This window comes from Hylobates moloch, unplaced genomic scaffold, assembly GCF_009828535.3.
Source record: "Hylobates moloch isolate HMO894 unplaced genomic scaffold, HMol_V3 SCAFFOLD_1, whole genome shotgun sequence".
NCBI lineage: Eukaryota > Metazoa > Chordata > Mammalia > Primates > Hylobatidae > Hylobates > Hylobates moloch.
Window position 1 is genome coordinate 149207441 of NW_026652276.1, and position 23984 is coordinate 149231424.

General features: G+C 37.1%; 1 long non-coding RNA gene across 1 annotated transcript in view; it reads left to right on the forward strand.

Moving 5' to 3' along the window:
• The window catches only part of LOC116813266 (uncharacterized), a 246379-nt gene extending 223040 nt beyond the window's left edge, over nt 1-23339 (forward strand). Inside the window, exon 6 of the long non-coding RNA XR_004370937.1 lies at nt 23060-23339. This is a non-coding gene — a long non-coding RNA (uncharacterized LOC116813266). The remainder of the gene's footprint in view (nt 1-23059) is intronic.
• The last annotated feature ends 645 nt before the right edge of the window (nt 23340-23984 follow it).

Below are 23984 nucleotides of genomic sequence, written 5' to 3' on the forward strand. Positions count from 1 at the left end.
GTTAAGGAATGTTCCATTTGTACCTAATGTGTTGAGGGTTTTTATCACGTAGGGGTGTTCAATTTTATCAAATGATTTTTATGTGTGTCTATTGAAGTGATCATATACTTTTTTTAACCTTGATTTTGTTAATGTGATGTATCATGTTTATTGGTTTGCATCCCTCAGATGATTGAGGCCTCCTTGCATCCCTCAGATGATTGAGGCCAGCATTGCCCTGATACCCAAACCAGACAAGGACACAATAAAAAAAGAAATCTATAGGCCAATATCTTTCATCAAGTTAGATGTGAAAATTTTTAACAAAATATTATTAATCCAAATTCTTTTTTTTTTTTTTTTTGAGACGGAGTCTCGCTCTGTCGCCCAGGCTGGAGTACAGTGGTGCGATCTCGGCTAACTGCAAGCTCCACCTCCCAGGTTCATGCCATTCTCCTGCCTCAGCCTCCCTAGTAGCTGGGACTACAGGTGCCTGCCACCATGCCTGGCGAATTTTTTTTGTTTTTTTGTTTTTTTTGTATTTTTAGTAGAGACGGGGTTTCACCGTGTTAGCCAGGATGATCTCGATCTTCTGACCTCGTGATCCGCCCACCTCAGCCTCCCAAAGTGCTGGGATTATAGGCATGAGCCACTGTGCCCAGCTTATTTTTTAAATATAACTTTGCTAAATGTAAGAATTTTATAGTAGAATCCTTTGGGTATATACTATCAAATTCTTACATTTAGCAAAGCAAACTAACACAGGAACAGAAAACCAAACACCGTATGTTCTTTCTCATAAGTGGGAGTTGAACAATGAGAACACATGGACACAGGGAGGGGAACATCACACACCAGGACCTGTTGGGGAGTGGGGGGCAAGGGGAGGGAGAGCATTAGGACAAATACCTAATGCATGCGGGGCTTAAAGCCTAGATGACAGGTTAATAGGTGCAGCAAACTACCATGGCACAGGTATACCTATGTAACAAACCTGCACATTCTGCACATGTATCCCAGAACTTAAAGTAAAATAAAATAATAAAATAAAATAATTTTAGTTGGAGTTTTCATTTTGCTTGTTTCTACTTTGAGCACTTTGATTATTCTACTATCTTTTGGCTTCTTTTTTTTTTTTCTGATGAGAAATCAGCTATTGACCAAGTGTGATGGCTCACACTTGCAATCCTAGCATTTTAGGAGGCTAAGGTGGGAGGATTGCTTGAACCCAGGAGTTCAAGACCTGCTTGGGCAACATAGGGAGACTCTGTCTCTCCAAAAACTAGCTAGATATGATGGCATGTGTCTGTGGTCGAGCTCCTCAAGAGACTGAAGTGAGAAGGATCCTGTGAACATGAGAGACCAAGGCTGCAGCGAGCCTTCATCACAACATTGCACTGTGGCCTGAATGGGAGAGCAAGACTTTGTCAAGAGAGAGAGAGAGAGAGAAGAAAAAAATAAAGAAAAGAAAAAAATCTGCTGTTAATTTTGTTGGTATTCTCTTTTAAGTAATAAGTCATTTTTCTCTTGTTGCTTTCAATTTTCTCTTTGTCTGACTTCCACCATTTTTACTATTATGTGTCTGTTTGTGAAGATCTTCATTTTTACCCTCCTTGGAATTTGTTGGGTTTCCTTGATATGTAGATTATTGGTTTTTTAATAGATTTAGGAAGTTTTCAGCCATTCATTTTTTAAATATATTTTCTTCTGTTTTCTCTCTCCTCCCTTTTGGTATCCTGTTACACATAACGTTTCCTTAGAGGCTTTCTTTATTGTTCTTTATTCCTTTATTCTCTCTGTTTTTAGGCTCACATAATCTTTACTGAGCTCTCTTCAAGTTTGTTTTTTCTGTCTGTTCACATCTATTGTTAGGCTCCTCTAGTGTATTTTTTCCCACTTACTGCATTTTTTAACTCTAACATTTTCATTTGACTCTTTTTATAATTCTTTATTTTATATTGATATTCTGTATTTGAGGTGGCACTGTGATCATACTTTTGTTTATTTAATACTAATTTATTTTAGATCTATGATCTTGTTTATAGTGTTTAAAGTCTTTTTCTGACAAATACAATTTTGTGTGTGTATGCTCTCACAGGGAGTTTGTTGCCTGCTTCTTTCTATAAACCTCTGGTGTATTGTTATACTTTCTTGTTTCTTTGCATCATTTATACTTTTTTAATAAAAGCTGGACATTTTAGAAAACATATTGTAGCATTTCTGGGTACTGTCCCTTCATGCCATCTAGGGGCTTGTTATTATTTGCTTATTTGTTTAGAGGCTGGCAGGGTTATTACAGTGAAATCTACCCATTCTTTCAGTGTTAAACCTCTGATGTCTGATGTTTTTAGGGAGACACAGCTTTGGATATGCCCACGGTCACTCTGGGATGACAGTGGTTTTGGTAGAGCTTTGTTTTTCCCTTTCCCTTACTGGACCTATCTGTTAAACTTCATTAATTGCTGAATGATATCTCTATTTTTTATAACAATGCCCTAGAACATAAATTACCATACAAATAAATCCTATAAAATTTTAGCTCCTTTGAAGAAAGTTATTGAGGTCATCTTTTATCTTTTTTTACTCCAGAATGGCACCTCCCACCTACCTTATTCCGTGGTTCCATCTTGCAAACTAACCAACTTACAGTTTAGAACATATTTTTTCCTCAGTTGGCTTCTACCACGGTCTCCACTGTTCTTAAGAGTACTTTCAAGCTTGAACTCCTCCAAAAAACGTTGCAATTGAAGTCAGTTCCTTTGGGAAGAAATTAGATGCTCCTTTATGGCTTATTGGTAAACTTTTCTCTGAGTGATATCCCTACATATCACTCTCACACTAGAAGCTGAGCGCTTGGTGGTGGAAAACTGTACAGTAGTAGCCTAAGGTCCCCTTGGCTCACCCCTTCTGGTGCTGACGCATGCCTCCTCACAAGCCAAGTCAAAGATGATTAGGGCCCCGCCCCATATCCTCAGCATTCCACATCTAAAGCAAAACATATCTGTGGAATTGGGCAGATGAAGGTGACCTCCACTTCTCAACCACACTCAGCCTCTGCAGTAGGTAGCTATGTATAAGCTATGAAATACTGACATCTTACTCCTCCTAAAAAGAAAGCTCTCAGCACCATTTATTAAATAGGGAATCCTTTCCCCATTTCTTGTTTTTGTCAGGTTTGTCAAAGATCAGATAGTTGTAGATATGCAGCATCATCTCTGAAGGCTCTGTTCTGTTCCATTGATCTATGTCTCTGTTTTGGTACCAGTACCATGCTGTTTTGGTTACTGTAAACTTGTAGTATAGTTTGAAGTCAGGTAGCATGATGCCTCCAGCTTTGCTCTTTTGGCTTAGGATTGACTTGGCAATGCGGGCTCTTTTTTGGTTCCATATGAACTTTAAAGCAGTTTTTTCCAATTCTGTGAAGAAAGTCATTGGTAGCTTGATGGGGATGGCATTGAATCTATAAATTACCTTGGGCAGTATGGCCATTTTCACGATACTGATTCTTCTAACCCATGAGAAAGGAATGTTCTTCCATTTGTTTGTATCCTCTTTTATTTCATTGAGCAGTGGTTTGTAGTTCTCCTTGAAGAGGTCCTTCACATCCCTTGTAAGTTGGATTCCTAGGTATTTTATTCTCTTTGAAGCAATTGTGAATGGGAGTTCACTCATGATTTGGCTCTCTGTTTGTCTGTTATTGGTGTACAAGAATGTTTGTGATTTTTATACATTGATTTTGTATCCTGAGACTTTGCTGAAGTTGCTTATCAGCTTGAGGAGATTTTGGGCTGAGACAATGGGGTTTTCTAGATATACAATCATGTCATCTGCAAACAGGGACAGTTTGACTTCCTCTTTTCCTAATTGAATACATTTTATTTCCTTCTCCTGCCTGATTGCCCTCACCAGAACTTCCAACACTATGTTGAATAGGAGGGGTGAGAGAGGGCATCCCTGTCTTGTGCCAGTTTTCAAAGGGAATGCTTCCAGTTTTTGCCCATTCAGTATGATATTGGCTGTGGGTTTGTCATAGATAGATCTTATTATTTTGAGATACGTCCCATCAATACCTAATTTATTGAGAGTTTTTAGCATGAAGCATTGTTGAATTTTCTCAAAGGCCTTTTCTGCATCTATTGAGATAATCATGTGGTTTTTGTCTTTGGTTCTGTTTATAGGCTGGATTACATTTATTGATTTGTGTATGTTGAACCAGCCTTGCATTCCAGGGATGAAGCCCACTTGATCATGGTGGATAAGCTTTTTGATGTGCTGTTGGATTCGGTTTGCCAGTATTTTATTGAGGATTTTTGCATCAATGTCCATCAAGGATATTGGTCTAAAATTCTGTTTTTGGTTGTGTCTCTGCCAGGCTTTGGTATCAGGATGATGCTGGCCTCATAAAATGAGTTAGGGAGGATTCCCTCTTCTATTGATTGGAATAGTTTCAGAAGGAATGGTACCAGTTCCTCCTTGTACCTCTGGTAGAATTCAGCTGTGAATCCGTGTGGTCCTGGACTCTTTTTCGTTGGTAAGCTATTGATTATTGCCATAATTTCAGAGCTTGTTATTGGTCTATTCAGAGATTCAACTTCTTCCTGGTTTAGTCTTGGGAGGGTGTATGTGCCGAGGAATTTATCCATTTCTTCTAGATTTTCTACTTTATTTGCGTAGAGGTGTTTGTAGTATTCTCTGATGGTAGATTGTATTTCTGTGTGATTGGTGGTGATATCCCCTTTATCATTTTTTATTGTGTCTATTTGATTCTTCTCTCTTTTCTTCTTTATTAGTCTTGCTACTGGTCTATCAATTTTGTTGATCTTTTCAAAAAACCAGTTCCTGGATTCATTAATTTTTTTGAAGGGTTTTTTGTGTCTCTATTTCCTTCAGTTCTGCTCTGATTTTAGTTATTTCTTGCCTTCTGCTAGCTTTTGAATGTATTTACTCTTGCTTTTCTAGTTCTTTTAATTGTGATGTTAGGGTGTCAATTTTGGATCTTTCCTGCTGCTTTCTCTTGTGGGCATTTAGTGATATAAATTTCCCTCTACACACTGCTTTGAATGTGTCCCAGAGATTCTGGTATGTTGTGTCTTTGTTCTTGTTGGTTTCAAAGAACATCTTTATTTCTGCCTTCATTTCGTTATGTACCCAGTAGTCACTCAGGAGCAGGTTGTTCATTTTCCATGTAGTTGAGCGGTTTTGAGTGAGTTTCTTAATCCTGAGTTCTAGTTTGATTGCACTGTGGTCTGAGAGACAGTTTGTTATAATTTCTGTTCTTTTACATTTGCTGAGGAGAGCTTTACTTCCAACTATGTGGTCAATTTTGGAATAGGTGTGGTGCTGAAAAAAATGTATATTCTGTTGATTTGGGGTGGAGAGTTCTGTAGATGTCTATTAGGTCTGCTTGGTGCAGAGCTGAGTTCAATTCCTGGGTATCCTTGTTAACTTTCTGTCTCGTTAATCTGTCTAACGTTGACAGTGGGGTGTTAAAGCTCCCAGTATTCTTGTGTGGGAGTCTAAGTCTCCTTGTAGGTCACTCAGGACTTGCTTTATGAATCTGGGTGCTCCTGTATTTGGTGCATATATATTTAGGATAGTGGCTAGCCATATGTAGAAAGCTGAAACTGGATCCCTTTACATCTTATACAAAAATTAATTCAAGATGGATTAAAGACTTACATGTTAGACCTAAGACCATAAAAACCCTAGAAGAAGACCTAGGCAATACCATTCAGGACATATGCATGGACTATGGCAAGGACTTAATGTCTAAAACACCAAAAGCAATGGCAGCAAAAGCCAAAATTGACAAATGGGAGCTAATTAAACTAAAGAGCTTCTGCACAGCAAAAGAAACTACCATCAGAGTGAACAGGCAACCTACAAAATGCGAGAAAATTTTCTCAACCTACTCATCTGACAAAGGGCTAATATCCAGAATCTACAATGAACTCAAACAAATTTACAAGAAAAAAACAAACAACCCCATCAACAAGTGGGTGAAGGATATGAACAGCCACTTCTCAAAAGAAGACATTTATGCAGCCAAAAAACACATGGAAAAATGCTCATCATCACTGGCCATCAGAGAAATGCAAATCAAAACCACAATGAGATACCATCTCACACCAGTTAGAATGGCCATCATTAAAAAGTCAGGAAACAACAGGTGCTGGAGAGGATGTGGAGAAATAGGAACACTTTTACACTGTTGGTGGGACTGTAAACTAGTTCAACCATTGTGGAAGTCAGTGTGGCTTGGTGGGACTGTAAACTAGTTCAACCATTGTGGAAGTCAGTGTGGCAATTCCTCAGGGATCTAGAACTAGAAATACCATTTGACCCAGCCATCCCATTACTGGGTATATACCCAAAGGACTATACATCATGCTTCTATAAAAACACATGCACACGTATGTTTACAGCGGCACTATTCACAATAGCAAAGACTTGGAACCAACCCAAATGTCCAACAACGATAGACTGGATTAAGAAAATGTGGCACATATACACCATGGAATACTATGCAGCCATAAAAAAGGATGAGTTCATGTCCTTTGTAGGGACATGGATGAAACTGGAAACCATCATTCTCAGTAAACTATCGCAAGGACAAAAAACCAAACACCGCATGTTCTCACTCATAAGTGGGAATTAAACAATAGGAACACATGGACACAGGAAATGGGGGGAGGTAATTAGTACTAATGTAAAGAATTAATGGACCAAGCACATGTATACATATGTAACCACATTGTACATGTACCATAAAATAAAAAAGAAAGCTCTCCAACTGGGAGCAAAGAAGCAGGGTGGGTAGCAGCTGGTGGAGCGGGTCCTGTGTTCTTGGTTTCAGTAATCTCTAGTGAAATCTCTACACCTTACCGATCTGGGAAGGGAAAAAAAGAGAGCAGTTTCGACTTAAATACTCTAGACTCTTGCCTTTTTTACTGCTGTTTATAGATTTTCTCAAATGGATACTATTTTGTTTGCTATTCGTACGTAGTACCATTTCTCAAGGCTTCAAATGGTTGCTGTTTTTATCTGGAGCTCCTTACACTGTCATGCCAAAAGTCAATTTCTGTCATTCTAGAGCTGTGGTGAACACAGTTGGTTTATTCATTGTTATTGTCAAACTACGTATAGGTATATTTTAATATAATTTACTAAGTGCAACATTTCTGGATGTCTTTTTAAAATCAACTTTGTGGATGTATACTTTATACACAACAACATTTATCCAAGTTTACATTACCAAAATGTTTGACAAATATATACACCAGTGTAACTATCAACCTAATCAAGATGTACATTTCCATCACTTCAAAGGATTCCTTGTGCCTCTTCCCAGATAAAACCATGCCACCCAACCTCCAGCTCCAGACAACTACTGATGTGCTGCCTTCATGTTACAGATTAGATTTGTTTCAGGTGACCCTGGGAGATGCTTCTTCTTAATCATGTTTTCCCTAAAATGATGTATGGCCTGAATATTATAATTCTGACTCTCTTCTAGCACCTCAAACCTTCAGTGAACTATCACAGGGACAGCGGTTGTAACACAGATATGACTATAGAGCTACTGAGGCCACCCACAGCTGATTGGTTTTTTCCTGTTCAAAGTTTGCTTTCTGTCTCTTCTTTCCTGTGAGGCTTCCCATATCTAGCCACATCCTTCTAATATGCTCCATTTTACCTCAATTTAGCCAGTGTCTGCATATATTGCTCTCGACAGAACCATAATTCTCATAAAAATATAACTTTTTATAAAATTTTTATAAAGAAAACTTTATTTAGAAATATAGTATCATTACTTATGAGTTGTTAAATTCCTCCAACTTAGACCAGAAACCAGAATTAGTTGATTTTTAAAACAATTGCATTGTTGTTACATGGACTGGAAAAAGAATTATTAATTGGGAGTCTATGAACAGGCTAAAAATATATCTGCCACAGTGAACATCAATAATCCAGTTAACAATTAAAGGGCAATTTAAAACCCAAGCAGAGAATGCTAGTGAATAACTTAAATGTTGAACAAAATCCAGAATTATAAAAAGAAGCTATAAAAATACAAAGCATTTAGTCATTGTGTCTCGTGATTTGATTTTGTTGATTAACTTGTGGGAAGCAATGGGAATAGTCGTTAATATTTTTTCATCATTCCATTTTCTGCATGCAAAAATTTAAGTGTCAGTTTACAATCATCAATCTATTGCCACTGTCCTTTGTACCTTGTAGGTATAAGCAAAGCTAATTTAGAAAGGAAACCATTATTCTCCTGAGAGTTTTATTTTAACAGAGGTTAGATAAAAATAATTTTTTAATCATTGTCTTCTGCCCAGACTCTTGGCTTCAGACTTGTGCAGTCATTTACCTTCAAACCTCCATCACAGCACTGCTGAGTCTGCACTCAACTAAGCTAAGAAATAAGCAGCTTTGACATTTAGTGGCCCAAGGCTTCTTTTCTCCTTGAAGGAATTATGTAAGTAGCAACATGTGGTTTTGTTTGCTCATCTGGTTTCAAAGCAGATGGTGAATCCTCACGCCAGCTGGATGGAAGGGCCTTGAAAACATTCAGCAGTATTTACCAGGTGAATTCTGCTCGTGCTCCAGGGCCTTCAGGAACGTATGATTTACATTCATGGACACCTAAATCTACGTAGTGGAAGATATCTAATTCAAAACTAAAGGAAACTAATAACTTATGGTTCTGCTCCTGATGTACATCAAAGTTAGATTAGACTGTCTATCATGACTGAATATAAGAAAAGCTTATTTGATTGAAATTTTAGCCACCAGGAAGTTCTCAAGGACTCCCTTTCCCTGCAGTTGTTTTACTAATGACACTTTTGTACACAGTAGTGATATGATTTCATTTTGGTTATATTTACTAAGTTTATCACACCTTTGACTTTTTTTATTGCATATATTATATTGGAAATTGGTTTAGTGAGTGAGTAATAGCTGTTGTGGACTGTAGATCCCTTCACTCAAACAAGATTTGTGTTTTTATCCATGTCCTAAAGATGCCATTTCACTACTCCTAGGAGACAGTGACAGCTTTTGTGTGCTATAATGCTATTTTAGGGCGTGAATATTTCTATAATAAATGAACATTGAACACCGTAAGTATTTGCATAGTCACTGTTCTTAGTGAATAAATAAAAAAAATACTCTGGAATCCCTTTTACCTCTTCCTGTATTTTTTGTTTTGTTTTGAGAGGGATTCTTGCTCTTATCGCTAGGCTGGAGTGCAGTGGCACAATCTCAGCTCACTGCAACCTCCGCCTCCTGGGTTCAAGTGATTCTCCTGCCGCAGCCTCCTGAGTAGCTGGGATTACAGGCGCGTGCCACCACGCCCAGCAAATTTTTGTATTTTTAGTAGAGACGGGGTTTCACCATGTTGGTCAGGCTGATCAAGAACTCCTGACCTTGTGATCCACCCGCCTCAGCCTTCCCAAGTGCTGGGATTACAGGCGTGAGCCACTGAGCCTGGCCCACCTCTTCCTGTATTTTTAAGTATTGATATGGTTTGGCTGTGTCCCCACCCAAATCTCATATTGGATTGTAGTTCCCCTAATCCCCACATATCATGAGTGGGAGGTAACTGAATTATAGGGGCGGGCTTTTCTCATGCTGTTCTTGTGATAGTGAATAAGTCTCACAAGATCTGATGGTTTTATAAAGGGCACTTCCCACACACAAACTCTCTTGCCTGCTGCCATGTAAAATGTGTCTTTGCTCTTCCTTCACCTTCCACCATGAGTGTGAGGCCTCCCTAGCCATGTGGAGCTGTAAGTCCATTAAACCTCTTTTTCTTTATAAATTACCCAGTCTTGGGTATGTCTTTATTTGCAGTGTGAGAACAGACTTATTCAATTATTATAGGCACTAAGGGGTTCATTGCCAATCAAATCATTCTCCAGTAAAGTAATCTACAATATTTCCATATGAGATTTTATTGTTGTATCTTGATGCTTAACTTGAAGTAAATCAGGACTGTGTGTTGCCCACATTGGTCCTCAGTCACATTTTGGGATGTTTTTTCTAACAGTGAAGACATTAATTAATCCTACATGAGAGTATGTTTATGTCTGAAATTAATCAAGACCATATTTTGTGGATTTAGGACGTTTCTAGCAAATATATACACTTAAAGACTGTCTTGTAAGGTCAACAGCTGAGAGGATATAGAAGGAACATGCTGAGAAGTTCAGGAAGTACTAACATAAAGCTCCCTCTTCCCACAGGAACATCGATTTCAGCATACCTTAAGCCTTTTGAACAAAGATTTGTCGATACTCTCTTGGAAAAGTATTTTTAAAAATAGAATTGAATATTTTTAAACTTTCATCCCAATAGAAAGCCAAAGTTATGAGGAAACTTGGATTCATTTCACAAAACGTTGCTTGTAAGCTACTTTGCTTGACTACATATTCCTTGGACAAACCCAAAAGACCAGTATAAATTCCAATACTGTCACTCACAGTATCACAAAATTTTGGTGACTCAATCACTTTATGTTTATGTTGTTCTTTCTAGGACCAGTTTCCCAGAGGTCATGCTCCTCTCAGATTTCTTAGAATTGGTTAATCTTAGGTCATTTGACTTGAGAAATCCTCAAAGATTTTACTGTTCAAAGTATTAATACATCCATCACCACAAGGGAATCAGTTAATGTGCTGTTATATCTCAAAGACGTTACAATACTATCTTCATTTTTCTCAACAGCCTCCTCTAAATTCTATTCTTTCTCTTTGTCTTAAAAATGTACACAATGAAAGAGAGCACAAGAAAAGTCTCCCGAGAAATACAGGGAGAGAAAAATTAGTCAAAATGTCCAACAACAGATTATCCAATAATTTATGATATATCAGAACACAGAATACTACACAACCAAGAAAAATACTAATGTACTTATAGATCTATTTATATTTAAAAAGTTAATGATATATATTTTGTGTATTCCATATTACGAGCACTAGGCTAAGTCCCAGATATATCATGGTGAGCAGGAGAAACTGGAGCCCTGACTTTCTGAAGTTTTGAATCCAGTGGGAGATACTAACAATAGATAAGTGAAGAACTACAACCGTAAAAATTGTTATTAAAAAAAACCACGTGCTGGAATTTCTGAAAAAAAAATAAGCATGCCTATATTCAAATATATAATGTGAAAAATAAAGGTATGTATAAAAAAGTCCATAAAGGTACAAACAAAATATGGGCAATAGTTTCCAGTGGCTGCTGGCAGAACAGGCGTCAGGAACTATGCGTGAATGTAGTCATACAGAAGTTATCTAAAACCCTTGCTGACTGATCAGTACCCATGCCCACTGGTTATTATTAATACATACTTGGGACATCACCACTGGGTGTTAGTATTCTGGCCAATGCTTACTTCCATTATGTTTTCTAGATTATCTGATTTTTAAACACAATGCTTTATTATTTCATAATTAATTATAAAACATTTTAAACATACACACAATAGAGAAAACATTCACTTTTTTTTTTTTTTTTTTTTTTTTGAGACGGAGTCTCGCTCTGTCGCCCAGGTTGCAGTGCAATGGTGCGATCTCGGCTCACTGCAAGCTCCGCCTCCCGGGCTCACACCATTCTCCTGCCTCAGCCTCCCGAGCAGCTGGGACTACAGGCGCCCACCACGACGCCCGGCTAATTTTTTGTATTTTTAGTAGACACGTGGTTTCACCATGTTAGCCAGGATGGTCTCTATCTCCTGACCTCGTGATCCACCCGCCTTGGCCTCCCAGAGTGCTGGGATTACAGGCGTGAGCCACTGAGCCCAGCCAGAAAATATTCACTTCTTTATTCGATATACAAGTTTAACAAAAGTTAAGAAATTGACATTTTTGTTTTGGGAGTTTTTTTAATGAAATTATCATAGATAGAGCTAAATTCTTAAAACTTAATCCTTTTCTCTTCCTCTCCTTCCCATGTGTAATCACTTCTCTAAAAATGTGCTGATTTTATGTTCTAATAAAAAGGGCTTTAAAAATCAATATACAGTACAGATGTAAAAGTCTGAACCACTAAAAAAGCAAAGAAAAAGCAAGGAAGAAAAAAGAAAGAAAAAGAAAAAATGAGGCAAAAACCGTGGAGTGATGAGTAATCGTTAGCAGAATGAAAGAGAAAGCTTAACTTTACAAAAGTCCCTGCTGAATGAAATGGTCAAAGTAATTGTAAGAAATCACAAAAAACATTTTGAAAAGCTCAGAATAGCCTTAAACTGCAAAACTTCCTGCAGCTTGAGAGAATCTTCCTGCTGAATCACTAAATTTAAGAAATACAAAAATAAACTAACCACTGAAACATCCACTTGTAAGAAAGTTCTAGATTCAAAAATAAACAGAAGCAAAAGCATCGTTTAAGAAAGTCCTTTGAAGAAATCCCACACTCATAATTTAAATGAATGTTCAAATAAATGTTGTTATTAACTTTTTTGAGTGTCATCAATGAATCACTCACTATGCTAGTACCAGATTTAGAAGATGAGTAGAAAATAATCTTTTCTTCAAGGAGTTCACAATCCAGTTAATAAAACTTGTTAGATGACATGGCGTCTTTCTTGTCCCATATGTTCCCACTACTCAAGGAAGAGTTGCATATAGTAGGCATGAGGGGTATCATTAAATGTTTAATAATTAGCTCTCTAGGGAAAATAAAAACCCGATTTGCAGCATTTTTCAATTTCCATGGTATTAATACTACCCCATGGTTGATTTCAGGATGACATTATATTATGAAACATTATATTTCTTTTTGGAAAGAAATACACACCAGAACACTAGATTCACCAGAGCTAGCTAGCTCAAGCACTGAACAAATATTTGTTCCATGACGACAAACAGTATAATAATTTTTATAAAAGAGGTTGCTTTAACATATGACAGAAGCACAAAAAAATGATCAGATCTGTTTGGAAGGGAGAGCTTGGGTATTTCAAAGTCTTTTCTGAGGTGATTTCTGATTTTTTTTTCCCACTACAGCTATGTTTCATTTGTAAGTTTTCACTAGAGTAATTGTTCTCAAAGAGGGTACAAGATGACTCAGTAGTAGAAGGTTTGTATTACTGTTTCCAGCATTTTTAAAACAGCAATGGTACTAAACAATCTACAGTGAACAGGACGTCTCCCCCCCCCCCCCCGGCAAAAACAATTGTGCAAATTGTCAAATGTATCAACAGTGCTGAGATTAAGAACCCCTGCACTGGAATAACAGAGAAGAATCTAGATGAAGGGAACAGCTGGTGCAAAGGCAATGAATAATGAAGGGAAAGTGTATTTTTACCTGGGATACTATGCAAACAAGCTGAGACTCAAAAACAGTTGTTTTCACAAAGCTTTTAAAGAAGAGTTTTCCTATATTAGAATAACGCTATGCTTTCCTAATTTCATCTTTTGTCATTACCGTAACAATCCACTCTCACTTCTTGTCTTTTGTGTTTTCCTTTGTGAATCGTATCTGCTTTCTCACATCCCATATTGTTTCAAAAATGAAGTTACATTCTTAACTTTTTCCAACCATTACATACTTCCAAGTACCAATGGATCATCAAAATTAAAATTTAACATTGTTCTTTGCAGGCTTTAACTTACCTATAATGTTTCATATAACATAGAAAAACCTAAGTACCACTAAACAAGATACATGATGGAAACAGAATGAGGGAAAGATGTATTACAATTATTTCTGGGAAAACAAAAAGAAGCAAATATAGATACAGGTCTTTACATTGTTCTATTTTGAGACAACCAGATCTCATAAAAAGTTAAATTGTGATGTAATCTTTGGGGTTTGAAAAATATCTTTAAATTATGAAATCTTACAATAAGATTATAGTGAAAGTTTTAATATATATACTTGTATATTGTCACTACTTTTTCTTCTTTTGAGAAGTGATTTGGCAAGTAATTTCAAGATCAATTTTAAAAAAAATCATGTTTGTAACCCAAACATTAGCTTCTGATGATTTATCTTAAGTAATTAAAAAGAATAAAAGTTGCATTCAAGAATAAAAAAAGATTATAAAAAGAGGAAAAACCTAATTTAAAATCTCTAGCCTTTCAGAAAAATCCAAATTCTACTTAAATGGTAGCCCCCATTAGTTAATATTAGGCATATAACAGAAATGGTACATGGTATTAAATGCTAATTAAAGGCCAAATTCAAAAAGGATGGGAAATGTATATTGGAATGGAAATTAGATAGTCATTTTTCTTTGGTAGAGTAGTTTCAATTAAGTGCTGGAACCAAAGGATATTATTTAAGGTGGAGTAATTGCAACTGCTTTGTTTTAGATTCCCTCTCTCATCTCCCTGTAAAATGCTCCAACTTGCCTCTAGTAAAACTGTAAACTACCAAGTGCTTTGGCTTATTCCATGAAATAGAATATGTAATAGCCAAACAGCCTCTTCAACTTCAAGCTAACCTAAACATTGACAGGCAGTGTGGGACTTGGAATCAGTCAGATCCAAATGTAAATTTCATCACTGCCACATACTACTTGTGTGATCTTTAGCAAGTTCCAAGATTCTAAATATGCATTTCCTCATCGATAGCATACAGTCCTAATAATACCTAATTCATATAAATGTTGCAAGGACGAATTCAAATAGCATCCTATCCAAAACAACGTAATTAGAGAGTAGCTTATAGATGGGAATATTTAGCTTAACGTGGACATGTTAGCATCTCTCTTTGTGTTGAATTTTTTTCTGGAAGCATTAATAATATATCTATTCAAGCTAATAAATATTTATTGAGCACTAAGTTACAAAATACTTTACTGTATGTTAATTAAGATTAATAATAAACGTGTGCCATACTTATGATCCAATACATTAATAACATTATGTGACAGTAACTTTCATACTGGTAAAGAAAATAAGAAAGATGGCCGGGCATAGTGGCTCACACATGTAATCCCAGCACTTTGGGAGGGCGAGGCGGGCAGATCACAAGGTCAGGAGTTCGAGACCAGCCTGGCCAATAGGGTGAAACCCTGTCTCTATGAAAAATACAAAAATTAGCTGGGCATGGTGGCGGACACGTGTAGTCCAGCTACTCAGGAGGCTGAGAAATGAGAATCGCTTGAACCCAGGAGGCGGACGGAGATCATTGCAGTGAGCCGAGATCATGCCACTGCACACCAGCAAAAAAAAAAAAAAAAAAAAAAAAAAAAGATAATAATTTTGTTTTAAAGGAGTGATTTTTATTAAGGGAAAATTTTCATGAAACTTCAAACTGAACAGTAGAATAACTATCATTATACATATGAGCCAATAAAATAGAAGCCATAAATAGGTATGCAAATCTTCTCTTGGGACATTCCTTACAAAGAAATGCTTCTACATTTACCCACGTGAACTGATGGTAGGTAGCTAAGGGAAATATTTGGTGTACCATCTCTGAACTCAGCAGATGTGGTGTTATCATAAAGCTGAATTATCCTAAATAATAATTGCTTAGCATCTTTTAAGTATTTTTTTTAAACAGATGAAATAGTGACTATTTTCTGATCTTTGGCTACCCCCTGTGCCAATAATATTATAAATTGTTTTATTACAAATTCCATGATATATAAGTTCTGGGTGTTACAATTCCTAAAATGTTCATCATTAGTTCTCATCCTGGCAGCCTTTTATAATATACGGAAGCCAGTGCATCTTACGGAGTCCTAGTCATGAAGCAAAACATCAATACTGGCGAGCTAATGCATTGTCTCAAGTCAAGCTCAACACATCAAGCTCGCACCATCAAGCACTATCTTTATCAGTCTCCTTTATCTGTATGGCCAGTTCAACACACAACAGGAAATGGTAGGAAGGCCAGTAGAAAAAGAAGATGCACATGCACACGTATGTTCATTGCGGCACTATTCACAATAGCAAATACTTGGAACCAACCCAAATGTCCATCAATGATAGACTGGATTAAGAAAAGTGGCACATATACACCATGGAATACTATGCAGCCATAAAAAAGGATGAGTTCATGTCCTTTGTAGGGACATGGATGAAACTGGAAACCATCATTCTCAGTAAACTATCGCAAGGACAAAAAATCAAACACCACATGTTCTCACTCATAGGTGGGAATTGAACAATGAGAACACTTGGACACAGGAAGGGGAACATCACACACCAGGGCCTGTCATGGGGTGGGGAGTGGGGGGAGGGATAGCATTAGGAGAAATACCTAATGTAAATGACGAGTTAACGGGTGCAGCACACCAACATGACACATGTATACATATTTAACAAACCTGCACATTGTGCACATGTACCCTAGAACTTAAAGTATAATAAAAATAAAATAAAGTCAAAAAAAAGAAAAAGAAGATGCAAACATGCCATTAACTTTCAATTTAGAGATGACTGCCTTTGAGCCTTAAGAGGGTTATCTTTCCCTTATGAACTCTTTCCCTTATGAACTTATCTTTCCCTTATGAACTCTTAGTATGTTTTGAAGTATAGCTCACTTTAGTATTGTAAATTATTTTAGTATTTTAAACAGCTTCTCAGTCAAGGCCTTCTGGATTTTGGTAGTCTCAAAGCCATTGGTGTTCTCATCTTTTTTCTTGAAATTATGCTCTATTTCTCCCACACCATCCACTTTTTCCCTCTTCTGCATCATCTAATCAGCATATGGTAGTTCCTCCTTTATTAAAACAAACAAATCCAGAAATTCCACATAAACTTTCAGCTACTATAACAAGTCTATGTTCTGTTTATAACAAAGCTCCTCAGAAAGAGGTATGGATACTTCCTTAATCCACCTCCTACCATCCTACAACCTCTTGTTTACTTTTGAAAGCTCCTGGAACAGGCTTTAGTCCCCGGTCCTCCACTGAAACTTCTCATTAAGAACCTGTACATTGTCAAATGCAATGGAAACTTTTCATTTCTCATCTTGCTCAGCTTATTGCAAGCATTTGGTATAATTCACCACTCTCCTATTTAATATAAAATTTTCACTTGTTTTCTGGGATACCACATACTCCCGATTTTCTCCTACATGAATAGTTAGTCTCCTCTGCTTCCTTCTCTTTTCCTTTCCACTCTATAAAATGGACTGATCCAGGATTCAGTTCTTGGGTATTTCATCCCTAACTACAATTACTCCTTTTGTGATCTCCATTAACTTCACAGCTTTAAATATCATATATGTGCAGTTAATATACAAATTTATATCATCAGCTCCAACCTCTTTTCTGACCTCCAGATCTATATATTCAATAACTTTTTGAAAATATTCTCTTGAATGTTCAGTGAGCATCTCACATTAAATATCCTCTGCAGAGAACTCTTGATTACCACACTCACTCCAAACCTGCTATTCCTTTAAATTCCCTAATCTCAGTAAATATCATACTGCCATCTACCCAGCTCAAGCAAAACCTTAGTGTCACTCTTGAACCCTGCCTTTATTTTAGACCCTACATTTCGTTAATTAGTAAATCTTGTTAATTCTTTAATATATTTTTCTAATTGAGCCACTTCGCATTTCCTCCAATGACAACACTCTAAGCCATCATCATTTCCTGCCTAGTTTGTAGCAATGCCTTATTAACCAGTCACACTGTCTCAGCTCTTGGAAACTTGCAGTGTTCTCCCCCATGATCCAAAATGTTAATTGGATCATGTCATTTCGGCACTCAAATATTAAAAAGCTCTCCAATTTCCCTTAGAACAAAATTTGAGTTTTTACCACGGCCTTTTTTTTTTTTTTTTTGAGACAGAGTCTCGTTCTATGGCCCAGGCTGGAGTGCAGTGGCACGATCTCAGCTCACCGCAACCTCTGCCTCCCAGATTCAAGTGATTCTCCTGCCTCAGGCTCCCGAGTAGCTGAGATTATGGGCATGCACCACCACACCCAGCTAATTTTTGTATTTTTAGTAGAGACGGGATTTCACCATGTTGGCCAGGCTGGTCTCAAAGTCCTGACCTCAAGTGATCCACCCACCTCGGCCTCCCAAAGTGCTGGGATTACAGGCATGAGCCACTGCAATTGGCCTTTACCACGGCTTTTAATAAATACATATTCCAGCCATTGCCTATAACCAACCTCATTTACTATTGCTCTTCTTACTTGTTCTGCTCCAGCACTGCTGGCCTCCTTTGGCTTTCTTTAACTTGACAAGAATGTTCCTACCTCAGAGCCTTTGCATTTTTTTATATCCTGGGTCTGAAATGCCCTTGCCCCAGATAGTTCCATTAATTCCACCACTCACTGCCTTTAGGACTCTACTTAAGTATCACCTCCTCAAAAGGGTATCCTTGAGAACTCTATTGGAAATAGTATCCTTCCCTCACACTCTCATATTTCTTCCTAACAGTGATCATTTCCTGGATGTATAATTTATATATGTATGTATGTATACGTATAAATTTACATTTTTAAAAAGAAATCTTTCGTCTTCTACATTCAAATTTAACCCCTTTGAAGACAAGGGCATTTTTGGTTTTGTTCATTTCTTTCCCCAATGCCTACAATTGTGCCTAACCTATAGCAGGGATTGAATAAGTAATTATTAGATAAATTAAACAAAAATATGATGAGGCCTTTATAGTTATTGCCTCCCGGGTGGAGACTTCAAGTGGCTGTGCAGGAGCATTTTGCATGCTCAAAGAAAAGCTCACCGGCCTTCAACACTGTCCTCACACTACTATCAACTGTTGAAACCACTCAACTGAAGAAATCTTGTCCGGTGGAACGTTGTGTGATAATGAAATATTCTATATCTGCACTGCCCATTATGATGGTTACTACCCACTATTTTAACATTTGAAATGTGGCTGGTGCCACTGAGGAGTTAAGTTTCTAATTAATTTTAATTTTTTAAATTTTAAATAGCCCCACACTTGACTATCCAATTGAGCAGCACAAGTCTAAATCATAGCAGGCAAGTGATTGCCTGCCTTAAATAACCTTGGGGTGAGTATTTTCTAGCAAATATTAAGTAAACCTATGTTTCCTAATTTCATTGTCCTATTTTTTGCAGTTATGTTTAGCACATCTAAATAACACCAAAAGAAAATACAAAACATCTCTTTTTAAATGTGCTCAAAGCAGAAGGCCAATTCTCCAGCATGGGAAAGATGTTGGAAGAAAGCTACCTTGCAAATGGGTATTAAGAAAAAAAAAAAAAAAAAAAAAAAAAAAAAAAAAAAAAAAAAAAAAAAAGGCAGGACACAATTGCTTTCAGTAGAGACAATCAGTAAAGCCATAGATGCCCACGTAATTATACATTGCTTGCTTTCTCTACAGCCAGTGCTGACTTGAATCTCTGGATGTACATGCTTTTAGTGAGCAAATGAAAAAGGAAATACAGAAGTGAATATTTATTTAGCATCCTCTCTACACAAGTAGATTGTTTTTGCAATTTGACACAATATAATTTTAAAAATATAACCCTTCCAAATAAAGGGGCCAACCAGTATGTCTCAAATAACTCCACTCTATATTTTAATAAAAATACATAAATTTTTTTAAAAAACAGTATTCTTTAGCATGTAAAATAAAAAAAGAGAAAGCCATATCTAGATAGCTTATTTTCATATAGAGTGAACACAGAGCAGACAAATGGCACATGGTTCTCTTTAACCCTTTCACTCCATCCAACCTATTACAGTCTGATCTACCTCCTAAGGAAACAAATCAGAGGGTAGCCAAGAGTGGTAGAATTTATGTCAGACATTCTGAATTTCTCACTTTAAATCAAGGTGACTTATCATTCACCAGATAACTACTCTAAGTATTATAGATCAGGGTTCTCAATCTCAGTACTATTGACAATTCGGGCTAGATAATTCTTTCTTGTAGAGGGGCTGTCCTACACATTGTAGAATGTTTAGCAGCATTCTTGGCTTCTAACTGATAGATGTTAACAGTACTCCCCACCCCACCAAGTTCTGATGACCAAAAATATCTCCAGATACTGCCAAATGTCTGCTGGTGGTAAAAATCACCCCAGGTTGAAAGCCAAGGAAACAGAAGACAGTGTAGTGTATCACACCCTACTTTCTTCCTTTATTTACCTTGATTTTGACCTTTTAAGTTTCCACTCTTCTCAAAATCATGCAATTCACTTGGACCCAAAAAACATCTTTAATTGGTTTACTTTGGCATTCTCTTCTACTCAATTTTAAGCTTGCCTGCTGATGTCTCTACCCCAGTGTGAACACCTTTCCCTGAATATTTAGCCAGTCCCTTAGATCGTGATGCCTATCCTCAGGGTCAACTTTCTTTCCATTTACTTACCTTCAAAGTGGAAATTCTCATTCCTACCCCAACTGCTTCAAAGGTTTGCAAAGTTTAAATAAGATAACAAATGTTAAAGTGCTTTGAAAAGGTAAAAACATTTTTTCTGCAAATATATTTAATAAATGACCATAATAGTAGCAAGGTTTCTTACTCCGTGGAAGCCTGCAGCAAGTTACAGACAGTTAAAGGCTGGTAACTCTCAAACACACTACCCCATTAGTATACATTTTATAATGAACATGACAGCAAGGTTCAACTCAACTCAAAGTTCAACCCAAGTACCAAAGTCAAATGGGGCTTATGCACTACCTTGGGGAAAATACTTTGGGTCTCTGGATAGCTACCCAAAGAAGTGTTGTAGCACTGGATTTTAAAGGTCTGCAAACCCCTCTCTCCTGTCCTGTTGACTCCCTTGGCCCCGTACCATTTCCTCTTCTGGTCTTGGGATAGAAAATGAGGGATACACACCAGTTAGAATGGCCATCATTAAAAAATCAGGAAACAACAGGTGCTGGAGAGGATGTGGAGAAATAGGAACACTTTTACACTGTTGGTGGGACTGTAAACTAGTTCAACCATTGTGGAAGTCAGTGAGAATAGAATACCTTTGACCAGCCATCCCTATGGTATATTCAAGAGTATAATCATGTGTATATACATAATGAGTATTTTTTAAAGACTTGGAACCAACCCAAATGTCCAACAACGATAGACTGGATTAAGAAAATGTGGCACATATACACCATGGAATACTATGCAGCCATAAAAAATGATGAGTTCATGTCCTTTGTAGGGACATGGATGAAACTGGAAAACATCATTCTCAGTAAACTATCGCAAGGACAAAAAACCAAACACCGCATGTTCTCACTCATAGGTGGGAATTGAACAATGAGAACTCATGGACACAGGAAGGGGAACATCACACTCAGCGCAACGATGTCCGGTTGGACGAGGGGTGGGGGACAGCATTAGGAGATATACCTAATGCTAAATGACGAGCTAATGGGTGCAGGAAATCAACATGGCACATGGATACATATGTAACAAACCTGCACATTGTGCACATGTACCCTAAAACCTAAAGTATAATAAAAAAAAAGAAAAAAAAAAAAAAAGAAAGAAAATGAGGGATACTCAGTAGAAGCACCAGGGGGCGCAAACCAGCATGTGATTATGCCTTGGCTTTCTGGCCAGGCACAGTAATTTCCCTCTTGAGGGAGTAACCACTTCTCTACCCATAACCTTTAAATCAGCTCCACTATACCCCTGTGCACTGTGTGTGAACTTCTGTGTGCATGTATGTGTGTACACACTCAGAATCGAGATTCTTTTAGGAATTTGGGGATTGCAGGAACCAGAGGATCAGGCATTCCTAGAACCCATTTGTGATTTTGTAAAGAAAGAAGAGAAGATGATTTCCCTTTAAAGGTCTATTTCACTGTGAATGGTGTTTAAGAAGTGCCACCTAGAACCTCGGCACATGTGAAGCTGGACTAGACTTCTCTAGTCAAGAAACTGAACAGGCACTGCTAGCAAGGCAGGAAACGTGAACTTGACAAACCACGTCTGAGCTTGCCAAGAGGCTTAGCCTTTATTTCAGGGTCAGAATCTTGTCTTCTTTTATCCAACTTGGAAATGAAGAAAATATTTGCATAGTATTCAGATGTGTCATCCTTAAGAATGTGAATATTTAAGATAATGGATCAAGCGGAAATAGGTCAAAAGATATAGCACAGAGTTAAAAATAGCCACCACAGAAAATGTGTTTGTATTTGGCGTGGTGTCTTTTCACATTCATGTAATTGGCCATTTGGCTCGCTGTGTCAAGCAGCCAGCTTCCCTCAGCTCTGTGATATGGGGGTTAGGGTACTCTGCTAGCTTCCCCAAACCACATAAATTGAAGACCAAGTCAGTTATTTCTACAGTTAAAGCTAAAATTCCCTTCCTTTCATGTCAATGATGAGACTTTCTAATGTGAAAAAATTACCATTACTATCAGCAAAGGAACTATTCTCTCTTGGGGCTTGTTGTTTTGTTTTGTTTTAATTTGCTTATTCCCTCCTCCCTCCCAGTCTCTAGACCCCTTCGTGGATGGTATCAGATGATTTCAGTCCAACCTTCCATTGCATTCTCTGACTGAGCCAACACAGCTGGATTCTCAGCCAACTATGAAGTTTAAATCGGTAACTCCAAATCTGTTCTATAAATTTCAGCACAGCTGATTTGGCCAGAATTTCAATGTTATCTCCATGCCGAATTTCAACAAGAATAAAAGAAAAATAACCAGGCTCTGATGATTTACCTAAGAGAATGTACAAAGAACCATCACACTCAAGAATTTTTCCTTTGAAAGATTATTCCTATAAATATTTTTGCCCCTCTAGTATTGTTTCACAAGTTATTATGGCTATAGAGCCACAATTTTGCGAATGGCTTAGGAAACTAAGTAACTTTGTGACTAGACAAGTACATAAAGTGAACATACTGTTCTAAAAGAATAATTATATATTAGAGTATTTGAGCTCAAGGAATAAAGGATTTTATTTTGTTTGTAACAGAGCCAAAATCGGCATATGCTCGAGTAATCTGCAGGAAAGACAGCAGGGTTATGGAAAAATTATATATCTATGGTAACTAGTGAACAGAGCTTATTAAGAACTAGGAATCTGAGGGCTTTATGAAAAGCAGTTCAGAAGGAATTCTGGCATGTGTCCAAACGGATATGACTTTTCTAAGGAGGGCCATGGGGTGTCAGTTGTTTTAAATTACTATGCTTTCTCTCTAGACTCCGCTTTCTGTCTCTCTGAAGATAACGTTAAGCTGCAGCTCCATATCTGTGAAAACCCATTTCATAGCATCTGCAACCCTGGGTTGCTAAATACCCTTGTCTAGTTACCCGAATATTAATGGAGCCCATGGAATGAGGTGGCATGATTCAGGCGCAAGCAATTACCACAGGATTTTGAAAAGCAGTAACTCCAAATTATCTTGTAAAGTTGAGAATTATCTGAGAAGAGCTATTGTAAGATTGGGATTCAAGTAACAAAATAAAGATATGAACCGTCCATTGGTCATTAATTTACTTGTTTTATAACAGGGAATACTTTTAAAATTTAATTATGAATATAGTTTGTATTTTTAAGGGACACAGATGATGTATGAACGTGATAATTCTGTACCTCACAGTCAAAACAGATATTTTGTAAACAAGGATTCTCGGTTACCAGACCTCTTGGAAATGAATGACTTTTTTTGTTATATCCACTTTTCTATCATTTCTCGTTTTCTGGTAACACAAACCTAAAATTACCTGTTCATTCTTCATTACCCCCAAAATACTTTTGATCTATTTTCCCATCATAGTTAACCTGGTTATCCATCATGTAATGAAATTAACATTTTAGACAAATAATAACAAAAAAAAGAGAACGGATTAAAGAAATACAAAATGTAAAGTTACCCAGAGACTTACAGGATGGTAAACTTTTAAATAGAATATGATGTGGCTAATTTTTCAAAGAGAAGAGACTGAAAAGTTTGTATAGATATTGCATCTTTTTGAGTGTTGAGCCATAAACTAATTGTATAAGTAATTCTTCTCAGGATAATCCATGAAACTGTTAGCAATTTTGAAGTGACTGCCTTGTCAGAGATGCTGTTTTAATATTGATTATATCATATTGGCTTAGAATATGATTTAAAGACTTCAC